Source organism: Pteropus alecto, unplaced genomic scaffold (assembly GCF_000325575.1).
Source record: "Pteropus alecto unplaced genomic scaffold, ASM32557v1 scaffold25, whole genome shotgun sequence".
Classification (NCBI taxonomy): Eukaryota; Metazoa; Chordata; class Mammalia; order Chiroptera; family Pteropodidae; genus Pteropus; species Pteropus alecto.
The window spans coordinates 23,689,459-23,702,973 of NW_006441955.1; the positions used below are offsets into that span (position 1 = coordinate 23,689,459).

Genomic DNA, 13,515 nt, shown 5'->3' on the forward strand with positions numbered 1-13,515 from the left:
CACGGTCGTGTATATTCGCGGTTCTGACAGCATATCCACAGGGAAACCTTTTCTGACTTATAGCCCAGGTTAGATCTGAGCTGTGTGTTTTGTCTTCATAGCCAGGATCCCATGATAATACTTATTCTGGTTTATTGTTACTTCTTGTCTAAAACTGCCTTCCCTGCTCGACCATCAGCTCTTGGAGGCTGGGGATTTTTTTGTCATTGTATTCTCTGCCTTTAATGTAATGGGTCTTCAATAAGTATTTGTTGAAAAAAATGAGTATATTTATATAATTTAAAATCTAAAATAAGCCTGCACCAGGAGTTTCTGACCATTTGGAGTTTCTGAAAAGGAATAGCTATACATCATAAATAACTATTTCTCCTGCCATAGTTTGTAGTTCTGTAACTATTTCATTTCTATATTCTTGTACTTATCAAATCTCTTAAAAATTCTAAGAATTTTAGGGCCAAAAGGAAAATTAAAAAATTATCAAAAGGAATTCACTAGTGGTCCTGTGATTTGCCCAAAGTCACAGGTTAGTGACAGAGCTGGGGCTAAAATGTGGGTCTCTGACGTGAATATCATTACCATAAGGGAAATTCAGTGCCAATATATTCTAAGCAACAGCTCAACGTTATTTGAACAGAACTTATTAAAATGAAAAGCCTAGGCCTACCCAGTTATTGGAAAGAAATAAATATTTAAACATCTTATTATTCTGAAATGAATATGAGAATATGCCTCCAGATAGTTGAAAAGAGGTTCCACCAATCACTGACTTATCAAGGGTTATTCTAAAGGCTGCATAAAATGTACGGTACCCATGTAAATTGAGCAATTTGCAAATCAGAGTGGATTTTGCCTTTAAAAAGTAAACAAAGCCAAAAGGAGTGTCCTGCTTAATTATTTGCCAAAAATGTCACGACCAGACCACGCATTTAACTGAATTACCTTCTCCACAGTGGGGAAGACACCATCATCAGGAGACTCAGTTAACCAAGAATTTGAAACTGCCGTTCTCCAAGTAACCATTGACTCCTCCTAAATTCTGAAATGTAATACTTTGTCTGAGATAGAATTCCTTTAGGCAAATAAGAAACCATTTTACCTATGGTAGGGAAAAGTAACCTTGACAGTTGTAGCTCAGTATGAAAAGGAAACTTTTTTTTATTATATTCCCTTTTAATTGCTAAGAAGCTGTCCGTAGTGGTCCTGAGAACCTCACAGATTCTGAGGATACTCTGGCAGACTGAAATGCAGAGTTAAAACATTTTTTATAAGACAGCATGTTCTGGAAATTAATTGCACATATGGGACCTCTCCACTGACTGAATTGCATTCTGCGTTTCTAATTTTCAGTCCTGCTCATCTTCCTTGCATGACTCCAGTGGCTTCCCACTGCCTAGAGGATCAAGTTTAGACTCTATAAGAAGGCTCCCAAAACCCCACAGGGTCTCTCTGGCATTCTCCGGTTCCAATCTCAGTTCCCACAGCTCTCCTTAGTATAGGCTCCACACACCCTGGGAACACGGCTTGCTGTTTCACATTTACCTGTTTTCCTCCATCAAAGAATGCTCCTTCTCCTTTTATCCATCAGATAGAGAACTAATCATTCATTAAGATCCAGTTCAAGTATCTTCTGTTTCAAGTTTTCATACATAACAAGCCCTGTGTAGAGTAGACCCCACATTAGCCATGTATCAGTTGTTAGTCAATCACATATTGACTGAGTACCTACTATGTGTTAGACACAGGGAGAAAATGAGGGAAAGACCTAGTCCCTACCCATAGAAAAATCACAGTAGAGGAAATACATAATACAATAACTATACCTATAAGTGCTAAAATATTCTCTGCATTTTATACATGCCTCTAATCACACAACATTGTGACTATTTGTCTACATGCTTGTCTCCCTGACTAGACTATACTTTTTTGAGCCAGTAACATAACTTAAACATCCCGGTATCTCCAGAACCTAAACTATGTCTTATACATGTCAAAACTCAATAAATTGTTGAATGTTGGGCAGAGTCCTGTCATAAATCATATGTAGTAGGAAGAGATTTGAAGAAGTCTAGTTAATAGACTTTGTATTCATAGAAATCATAGAAATGATAAGTAGGGGCAGAAGAACTTCACATATGTGGCATACACATTTTTAATTTCCAGTTCTCCTTTAAATATAGAGCAGTATTTGCTGACCTTGCCAGAGTGGTAGACCAGGTGTTAAGATATAAAAATGCTCATATTTGAGGACAGTGTGGTGTCACAGGAGGCAGGGGGCCATGCTCAAGCTTTTTACTTGTGGGCTTTTGCAAGTCTTGCAACTTCTTGGCCTGAGCTAATCTATAGAAGAGGCTTAAACTAGATTCATTCATTCCTTCGTTTATCAAATAACATTGTGTATCTACCATATATTTGCCATTGTATTCAGGACCCAAGAGGCAACAGTGAATAAGTTGTGATCCCTGACTTCATAAAATGTATATCTATGAAAGAGGCAGATAAGCACACAAAATTACAGTGCAGGTTTGGATAGAAATTTTTACATGCTGTGAAGATTGGATTTTATCCTGAAAGCTCTGGGGAAGTCTTTTAAAGGTACATTAGAGGAGTGACTCCATCAGATGTGTGTTTCCATGGATCACCATGGCTTCTGTGTGTCGCAGGTCAGAGCAGTGCTAGGTTATAGGAGGAGGAACCAGTTAGCAGACTGTTGCTGTGATCTGAGTAAGTGATGCTGGTGGCCAGAGAATAAAGGACCTACAGTTTCTGCTTGCCCCAAGCTTCTGTGATTGCCCACCCCAATGTGTTGGCACAGACAGTCCGGAGGCAGCTCTCAAACAGCAGAAGGTTAGTGGTTCAAGTCTGCCTCTCAGTAGTTAGTGAAGAGAATTTGACGATGATCCCAGATGGTGCTCCAACTTTGTCTAATTTTGAACCTCATTTTGCATCTTACTGCCACATACTGACTTGAGCGAAACAATGGTGTTATGGTTCAGGCTGAAGCAAGCTGTTGTGGAGACTACATAATGGATGCGAGCTACAGCAGAAATTAAACTCACCACCTGCAGCAGAGCCAATGGGGTATGGAATGAATGTGCTGGAGAGAGACTTTATTATGTAAAACAGTTCTACTGGGGGAGACTTTATTCTAGAATAACCTTGTCAAGGGAGACTTTGTTGCATAATAAATCTTACCAGGTACAAATCTGTTGGAAATATGGGGTGGACAGTGGTTTCCTCTCCTATAATTTCCCACAAGGTTATAGAGAAAGCAGTTATCATTCTTTTAAATCACTTGAGTTTGTTAAGAACTTCGAGGAAAAGTAGTTTCTGTTTCCCTTGCATCAAAAGGAAGTTGGCCATGAAATAATCTAAAATTTGTCAAGAGGAAGTCTGACTATTAATTCATTTGATTGGGAGCAAAAAATATATTTCTGAATAAACTTTGTTATGATGAGGCCCATATTTAGAGTTACTTGGCAATGTCATACCTGCTAGGCTGCTGTCAGGGATTTCCAAGTTGTCTTCAATTACCTGAAGTGATATCTGCTTCCACTCTGTACTGCAAATTATAAAGATGGTTCATTTCACTTTTATTCTGCTTCTTTCAAGATTTGAACAAAGTGCGGGAAGTGGTGACATTATGCTTGTATTCTAGAACATGGGAAAGAGAAAGGGGATTGTAGTGCATTTCCCCACTATCAATGAACCAGCCAGACTGAAGGAAACTGCCTTGATGCTTTAACCATCACTAACACCTTGAGGAATTATGCGCATTACTCTTATTAACAACTCTGTGGTTTTGAGCTCAGTCTGAAATGTGATAGGTTTTTAATCCAAAAGTTCAGAAATAAAAGTCAGAGAGAACTGCCATAGAGAATAGGATATTTCAACTGAATGCACCTGCTATAGTGAAATGTAAAGAGGAAATAACTGGAAGCAAGACCAAGAATAAGGATCAGTGAGATATAATATCAGTTGCTCCTTTCCTCTTATCAGAGGGGCTCTCTGCATCTGGCCATATAGACATGAGATGCTAACTGGATTCCAGAAAGGCAACAAGGGTAGCTTATCATGGGCTGTGCAGTGTCTACAAAGGGGTCACAGTTATTGACATTATTACATTTAAATATGACTTGAGGTGTTTGATAACAGAACAGAACATCAGTGAAGAAAGAATCATAGTCAAAAATAAGTTCCTCTGACTAAGACTCACAACAGTGTTTTGTTTTTGTTTTTCTGGAATGAACACCATAGTGCTCCTCTAAGACGAAGAGGCTCAGGTCATCAAGGGAGTTATGAATCTCAATACTAACTAATCTGCCAAGAATAGGACCATTTCTTAATGGCCCCAAAGAGCATCCTGATGAGGTCCCACTCTTTAGTAGCTTTGAAGTATAGAAAGGGGCCAGACTTTACTAGCCTTCTAGTGCATGCTACCAACCTGGGAATGCCAAAACTCAGTTGTATTTCATGCAGCCTATGCCTGTAGACCCTATTTGAGATCATGGAGTGCCTTCTATATAGAAAAAGCTTCCTTTGCATTATCTCCACTACAGCATGTTGAAAAGAGAAAAGGGAGCAGTCAGCATGCTAGTTCTGAAAACAAACTTAATTCCCATTCAGTTGTAAATGCATAATTATACTGATCTTCTCAACATGGCAAAAGGTAAAAAAAATAGAAAATATAAACATACCACCAAGACCTAATTACTGCTGACAATTTAATCTATTTCCTTATAGAATTTTTCATAAATGTCAGATGTGCGTATATGTGATATTTTAATGTACCTCCTTCCTATTTTTCATTCATATACGTTGGGTCTGTGTGTACTATTTTACCAAGAAGATGTAATCCATGGTATAAAGAAGAGTGTGAGTGATACTATCACATGTTAGTGAAAGACCTATCTTATTTAATAGCTTAAAACCAAAACATATTCCAATTAGAATTGGAATAATTAGGAAATGTGTGCTGATAACTGTACTGAATTCTCTTCACTTTTTAATTCTGAAGATGTGTACATCCCTCCACCTTTTTTTTAAGCAGGGTCATGCCTGGTTAGTACTTGGATGGGAGACCACCTAGGAATACCAGGTGCTGTAGGCATTAAAACAAAACAAAACGAAACCTTTTTTTTTTTTTTCCTGTTGTTTACAACCCTCCAGCACTTTTTAATTGTGGCGATGCTTCCATCCCTACCTTGCCTTCTCTGCCTGTTTGCTCAGCTACAGAATGTGTTTCAGAATTTATTAGTTCTTAAAATCATTCCTAATAGTCCCTTAATCCTTCTTGCCACTTTTCTCTAAATTTCCTCCAACCTACCAGTAGGTAATTTAGGAGCATAGCCCGTGGCACATTCTTCATAGTCCATCTTCTTAGTCACTGGGTGGTTCCTTTCCAGATATGTTTCACATTTGTCTTTATTTTCTGGGCTTCCACTCTGTGATTTAATTCCCTTTCCATAGATAGTACAGATCTAATCCCTTGTCCATATACAGTACTAGTTTACTTTGACATAACTGTTCTAAAAAGAAATTTTACGGCACAAATAATTATCATCTTAATTAGAAACTTTTTCTGCATTTCTTGTTCATCTTCCAGTTTTCTAAAACATTTTAATTCATTTATCTTATTTTAACCTACAACTTATTAAATTTTATGACTGTTCTCAACTTTTTTTTTTCTTTTTCCTTTACTATTCGGCGATGTTTCTGAGCTACTCTTTATTTCTTACGTTTTCTAAATATATGCTAGCTGTTATTTCTTGATTTTGGCATAATCTCAGCATTCTCATTATTCTTCCAGTTCATGGGTAGGGTAATTCTGTCATTAGAGACATCAGGGCCTGCCTCTCCCATGACGGCCAACTTGCAGAGGATATATTTTACACATCTTGATTGTTGGCTTACAATAAAGGAATGAGTCTGAGAACACGAGATCTTTGCCAACAAGCTCTTTATCAAATCAGTCCTTCGTTTTGCTGCCTGAGCTCTTTCTTTTATCCTCCAGGTTGAAGCACCACCTAATCTTCCTCATTTATTGTTTAAAATGTTTTTATTGAGGTGACACATACATAACATTTGACAGTTTAACAATTTTAAAGTGTACAATTCTGTGCATTAAAAATATTTAGTGTTGTCAACCATCACCACTGTCTATCCAAAATTTATCATAACCCCAAACAGAGACTGAATAACCATTAAGTAATAACTCCTCAATCCCCCCTCCCTCCAGCCCTGGTAATCTGTTACACTTTCTGTGTCTGAATTTGCATATTCTAGATATTTCATATAAGTAGAGTCATCCAATATTTGTAACTTAATGTCATTATTTCATGTTTCCAAGATTTATCCATGTTTTGGCATGTATCAGAAGTTTGTTCCTTTTATGGCTAAATAATATTCCATTGTATGAATATACCATTGTATGGATTTTGCTTATCCATTCATCTTATGGACACTCGCGTTTCCACTTTTGGCCTCTGGGAATAATGCTGTGATGAACATTGGCATTTTTATTCATTTTTTGAAGTATCTCCCTCCTTCTTCCCTCTTTTCCCATCCCCATGGTAGCACCTGAGTCCATAGCTCCCTCACCTCACACCTGTGAATGCCACCCTACTCCTAGCTGTTCCCTCCTCCATGAGAAAGTAAATAAGTAAAAGTTTACAAAGGTCGGGGGCGGGGGAGAAGCCATTAATTGCACTAATTATATTTCTTTGCAGAAAAACAATGTAAACATTTTGAAAAATGGGATAGGGGAAATATTCCCATAATTCTACTACTTCGATATAACTTATGACATAATTATGATTTATTTCTGACAAATTTTTGCATGGCATTCTTTATTTTTTTTTTTTAACCTAAATGCGAGCATATTATGTGCTTTAAAAAAAGGGATATGGAAAAAAAAGTGATACGATTTTAAACCTGTTTTGTTTTCATTTTGCTGGTATTAAAATAGCCACTAACATTTCCTTTGGTTAGTGTTTGCCTTTTATATCTTTTTCTATCCTATATGTTTCGATCTTTCTGTGTCCTTAAGTTTTATGTGTGTCTAGACCTGCCCCTAATATTTGCTGGGCCTGAGGCAAGAATATAAATGAAGGCCCACATGCATCCTAATTGGTTTAACCAATAATTATGTCTTCATTTAGGAAAGATTTTCAAGTTTCAGAGATTTCATCTAATCTATTATGGTTATGGATTTGATCAGAATAATTGTCTCGGTCATTTTATTATTAATCGATAATTAAATCTTCATTAAATAAAAAAGTGTAATATCATACTTAAGAACTTCTTGTGGGTAATGCTTGACAAAAGTTTACCACTCGAATTATCTCCATTTTTAAAAAAGTAAGCAGACAATGTCTTTGAAAATTTTCTATTTATTTTTTCAGCTTCTCCTACCCCTTGAGGTTCCTTTTCGTATGTTCTAATTTATCACAGTCTCAAGTTCTTTTCATTCTACTTCCCTCTCCTCAAACAGACTCTGAAGCAGTGACAAGCTCTACCCTAGCAGTAGCACAACTCACAAATCTTCATGGCATTTGAACACATTGTCCTTTTGTTTAAAGGATAAAGGGCAAGAAATGTGGAGAAGCACTTTTTCTGGGGCCTGAATGGTGTTAGACTGGATGGAAGTCAATGATAAGACTGATAATGTTGTGACAAATGACAGAGGTGTCCTTATGGTCTTCAATACAACTTTTGTGTTTTTGGTGATATTAAGCAGTGTTTCTCACATTAACGTGCATATGAATCACCTAAGGATCTAAATAAAATGCAGATCCTGATTCTTGAGGTCTGAGCGGGGGTCTGAGTATCTGAATTTCTAATGGGCACCTCATGATGCTGCTGCTCTTGGTCCAGGCACCACATTTTGAGTAGCCAGATTGAATCATAAGGCCCAGATTGGGGGCTCTCTCATCAAATATTTATGGTTAATACAGTGTATGTCCCATATGAATAGCATACAACTGAAATTTATTTTTAATCTAAACTTGCAATTATTGTCTTTTAAAAGTTAAGTTTAGTTCATTTACACTTATTGTGATTTTTACTATATATTACTGATATATTGAAGGGTTTTCTTTCTCATTTAAACATTAGCTTTGTATTTGTCTCTTATTGTATGCTTTTTTTTACTCGCTCTCCTTTATTTCCTTCTTTTAGAGTTTTGTGAGTTTTACTTTTTGGTTTTTGGTGTTTTTTGTCACTCATTTCATTTTTAAACCTATACTAACTTGAAAATTATACTCTTGATTTCTATTCTTTTAATATCATTCTTGAATTTTTAACATGCATACTTACCAAAGCTTGAAGTTGATTAATATCTTTATCCTCCTTCAGATAATTCAAAGACCTTAGAACACTTTAACTCCAGTCAACCCCAACACAAATCTTACATGTTGTTATATTGAAGTATTTTAGTTCTTTTTCAAAGAATATTAACAAATTGGATATTAGCATTATTATTGTTGTTTCAGATAATCAATGTTTATATAAATTTACTAAATATTACCAATTCTTTTGCTCATCATTCCTTCTTATAACTTAGATTTCATTTATTATTCTTCCTGAAGTAAAATTTTTAGAAGTTCTACTAATGAAGTTTTATCGATGGTAAACACAGTTAATGTTTACCAGAAAATATCTTTAGTCTACTTTCTTGAAAGAGAATACCATTCAAGATCACCAATTGTTTTCTCAGTATTTTGAAGATCTAATCCCTGTGTTTTCTCCATCTCATTGTTGATATTGAGCTGTTTTAGCATAAGAATTACTTTTTAAGTAATTTAAACCATTATCTCTTTAAATATATTTCTCCTTTATTCGATCTCTTTATCATGTTTTATTTATTTGTCTAACTATGCCGCATGCTGGGTAATTTCTTCAGAATTTTCGGTTTGCTAATTCTCTAGGTTTGCTAATTCTCTATTCAGCTGTATCTAATCTATTATTTAACTTATCCACTAAGTATTCCCCCTCTCCCCAAGCCATTTCTAGAAATTTCCCCTAATTGTTCTGGTCTTTTATCATAGTGTCTTCTTCCTTACATACATTTTATTTCTATATCTGATAACTCCAGTGTCTTAAATCATTTAAGTTCTAAGTATTTTGGGTTTTGTTCTGATTTATTCAAGGAAACTTATTTATTTCTGTGTATTGTCTGTGTTTATGCGGGCGGTGGGTGTGTTTATCATGATTCTAAGTTCATCTGCAGAAACTCTTAGTGACCTCTTTTGAAAATACATTCCTCCAAAGAACGCTTGCATTTGTTTCTGCCCTACCATCTAAGAACTACCTCTCTAAAATAAGCCTGAGCTTCTGTACATATGCCAATAGTGTGAATGTAAACTGTGAATCTACATGATTTTAATGAATTCTCAAGGAAGATTTTTTTACTCCCTTCACCCACAGCCAAGGAGAAAATAGACAAGTCTTCTCATACTTTCCTTGTGCTACATGGATTTTCTTTTTCTAGTTCCCTCTTTCCTTGAGAGTGATTGGCTTTTCAAGATCCCTTTTACTTGCTCAGGCTCAATGCTGTGTGCTTCCTGACTCTCCACATGACTCGAAATCCAAGGCCCTAAGTGAAAGAATCAGCAGTTATCTTTAAAGCAGCAGCTGTCTATAGTGTCTACTCAATATGTTGGATTTGTTTTCTGGCTTTCTTTTCAACCTCTGTGTATTTTATGTACTTTATTGTTAATTGGCTTCTTAAAAATTTTAAACATTTTATCCAATTTTTTAAGGAATTTTATCTGAAGTACTTGTATCAGTGGCAAATTTTAAGATATTTTAAATTTATATGTGGTTTTATGGTAATTTTAGAAATATAGAAAAATAGAATAAAATAAAAATCTCTAGGAATTTTATAAACTAGAGATAGCATAACCATTGTAAAATTTTCTAAATGTTTTCTTAAGGTCTTTTTTCTGTGTAAATGATTATTTTTACATAGATGAGATCACACCATGATTTTAAGTGTAATTAAAAAATATCAAAAAGTGGGAAAGTAGATTATATAGAGAGGCTGGCAACAAATAATACCAATTCTTTCCAAATAAAAATCTCAATTCTTTTGTCATTCAGTGTTTTAAAAATAAAATAATATGTCATGCATATTTTAACAATAAAACGCTCCCTTATTCAGACTTCTATTTGTGGAAAACAAAAAAAAAAATTTGTTTTTCCCAACCATATTTTTAAATAGCCATTTTTAGCAAGCGTTGGAATAGAACAGCATCAGTACTTTAAATGATCGTCAAACATGGTGAGAGACTTCATCTAAAAAGCATAAAGTTAAAAATAATAATAAAAGATCTAGTCCTGTGAATGGAATGAAAATCTTAAGTGGAACAACTGAGAAAAAAACTTAAAGACAACCTTACCCTCAAACCAAAGCACCCATAAGAAAATGTACTCCATAATTTGATTTCTAACTTTGGATTTAAATTATATAAGAGAATCCATCAATTCCACTTCTGGGTATTTATCTGAAGAAAACAAAAACACAAATTAGAAAAGATATTCACCCTTATGTTCATTGCAACATTCCTAGCAATAGCCCAGCTATGGAAGCAGCCTAGATGTCTATCAATAGAAGAAAGAATAAAGAAGATGTGAGCTACATATATATATATATCACATCACACACACACACACACACACACACACACACACACACACACACACACGTATATTATCTAGCCATAAAAAAGAATGCAACCTTACCATTTGCAACAATGTGGATGGCCCTAGAGAGTACTATGCTAAATGAAATAAGTGAGACAGAAAGACAATTATGGTATGATCTTACTGATATGTGGAATCTAAAAAAATAATAATAAAGATAAATAAATAAATAAACAAATAAATAAAACAGAAATAGACTCATAGAGAACAAGCTGGCGGTTGCAAAGGGGGAGGAAGTGGGGAAGGATGAAGTTGTAGAAGAATTAATCAGTCAATCAGTCAGATAAGGAAGACTCCCCTATTGCTTTTGCCTCAACTTTCCTCTTATTGTGTTAATTTTTCTTTATGTCATTTGGCTGAAATACACATATAAACCACTTTTTCAGAAGGAAGAGATTGGTGGATGGACTTTCTGATTCCTTGCTTACCTGATATTCTTAGATGCTCTTAGTTTGGCTATCAAAAAATTCTTCCGTGACAAAGTTTTTATTTCTGAACTCTCAGCTCGGTGCATTGGGATATGCAACAGAACTCTAATTTGTCACTTCCAATATATTTAGAAAAAGTAGACACTAAAGCAAATGTTTAATAAATGTTTTTTGATCTGATTAGATTTTTATAACATGTTCACATACAATTCATCCTTTTAAAGTATATAATTCATTGTATTTTAGCATATTCACAGAGTTGTGCCATTATCACCACAATCTAATTTAAGAACATTATCATCACTCCTAAAAGTAACCCCGTACTGATTAGCAGTTATTCTTCATTCTCCTCTCCCCACAGTCCCTGGAAACCACTGATCTACTTTCTATTTTTATGGAGTACCTATTCCGGACACTTTATATAAATGAAATCATTCAATTTTTAACCTTTTATGACTGATTTCTTTCCCTTAGCACAATTTTTAAGCTTCATTCATGTATCAGAACTTCTTCATTGTTGAATAATATTCCCTCATATAGATATACCAAAGTTATTTATCCATTTATCAGTTTATCGAATTTGTGTTTTTCCAATGTGGGGCTATTAAAAATAACGAATAATGAACTTTTGAGTACAAGTTTGTGGGTGAACATGCTGTTTTCAACTTTCTGAGTATATATCTAAGAGTAGAATTGGGTCATATGATAAGCTGGAGTTTAACCTTTTGAGGAGCTGCCAAATGATTTTTCAAAGAGGCTGCACCATTTTACAGTCCCACATCTTTACTAACACTCGTTATCATCTTTCTTTTTCTGTTCTAGCCATTCTAGCGGGTGCAAAGTAGTATCTCATTGTGGGCTTTTTTTGCATTAACCAATGAGACATAATTTTTAATTTTGATGATGCTAACTTGTCTATTACTTTTTTTCCATCATTTGTGTTTTTGGTGTCATATTTAAGAAACCATTGCCAATGAAGATTTGTTCATGAAGATTTGTTCCTATGTTTTCTTCTACGAGTTTTCTAGTTTTAGCTCTTATATTTAGGTTTGTGGTCCAGATTGAATTAACTGTGTATATGATGTGATACAGAGGTCCAACATCATCTCTTACACGTGTATATCCAGTTGTCCCAGCACCATTTGTTGAAAAGATTATTTTTCCCCTGTTCAATTGCCTTGATACTCTTGTCAACAATAAATTGACCATAAATATAAAGGTTTATTTGTGGACTCTCAAGTTTATTCCATCAATATCTTATACGTACTAGCTACCTCAGGCATCACATGTTCTTAATGTGCTTAAGACAGGCATGAACAATGATTATAAATTGCCATGGAAAAGAACTTTGATCTTTTATTTCCAAAGGTCCTGTGAAGATGCCAGTGCAGCTGAGAATTTGTTTGGCTTATATAAACTAAGAATAGTTCTGCTATGTACACTATTGAGTAGTTAAAAAGTTGTAAAATTTCACAGGTCTCTCATAGCTCACACTTGTAGGAAGCTTGATTTCACAACTCTTACATGACAGTCTCGAATAAAATTACTCCCATGAGAGTGTTACTATGGACAGAGAAAAAGACTGTGACTCTTTTATTGCTGCTATTGTTATTTAGGGCTTCTTTGTTTCTTGCTGTTGTTTCAAAAGATTGCATTTTGAAATAAGCAGCAAAACCATAAGATAGATCTTAAGTAGAGAGCCATGTTTAGGAATTTTGTTTTCTTTAGTCACAGTGATTTTCCATTTACCCTGGAAGGCAGTCACCGTTACCTGTAAGTAGTGAAGATAAATGTGGTGTATGACGCTCATCTTTATGAACAGAGCAAAAGCAGTATCTCAACTTTCCCTTCAATTCTAGAAATATCTGAATGTATTTTTAATATTTCACTCAAATTAATCTCATTCCTGAATAAAACACTGAATATCTGAGGTGGGAAAACAGAAGGTCCTTAAGCGACAGCACACAATTACATATTTTTTAAAGTAGAAAAATATGAACTTTCCTATATCTGGAGCCCTTTAAGCAACAGACAAATGAACCAACATAAATACACATGGTAACCAGAACACACATAATTTAATCTCTCATTTTAAGTTTTTGCACTTCAGTTTGTCCATTTGTGCAAAGAAAGGGAGGATAAAATATACAAATAGTGGATGACTCTAGCTTCTTCATAGGCTTTTCTTCAGCATGAATCAACACGTGTTCATCATCCACCATAACTTATTTATTCTCACCAGTAGTATCATTTGCTGGAATGTCCATATTCTTTGCTGTAGGCCCAAGCATACTAGGTTATTACTAGAGACCAGAAGTTTGTTCTAAATATTTCTCATGTATTCACTTTTTAATTCATACTTGTAGTTTTGGCAAGCATAGAGAAT

At 34.9% G+C, this 13,515-nt stretch overlaps 1 protein-coding gene across 1 annotated transcript in view; it reads left to right on the plus strand.

Moving 5' to 3' along the window:
* The window catches only part of ST6GALNAC5 (ST6 N-acetylgalactosaminide alpha-2,6-sialyltransferase 5), a 145,115-nt gene that overhangs the window by 7,596 nt on the left and 124,004 nt on the right, over positions 1–13,515 (plus strand). The window lies entirely within an intron of this gene.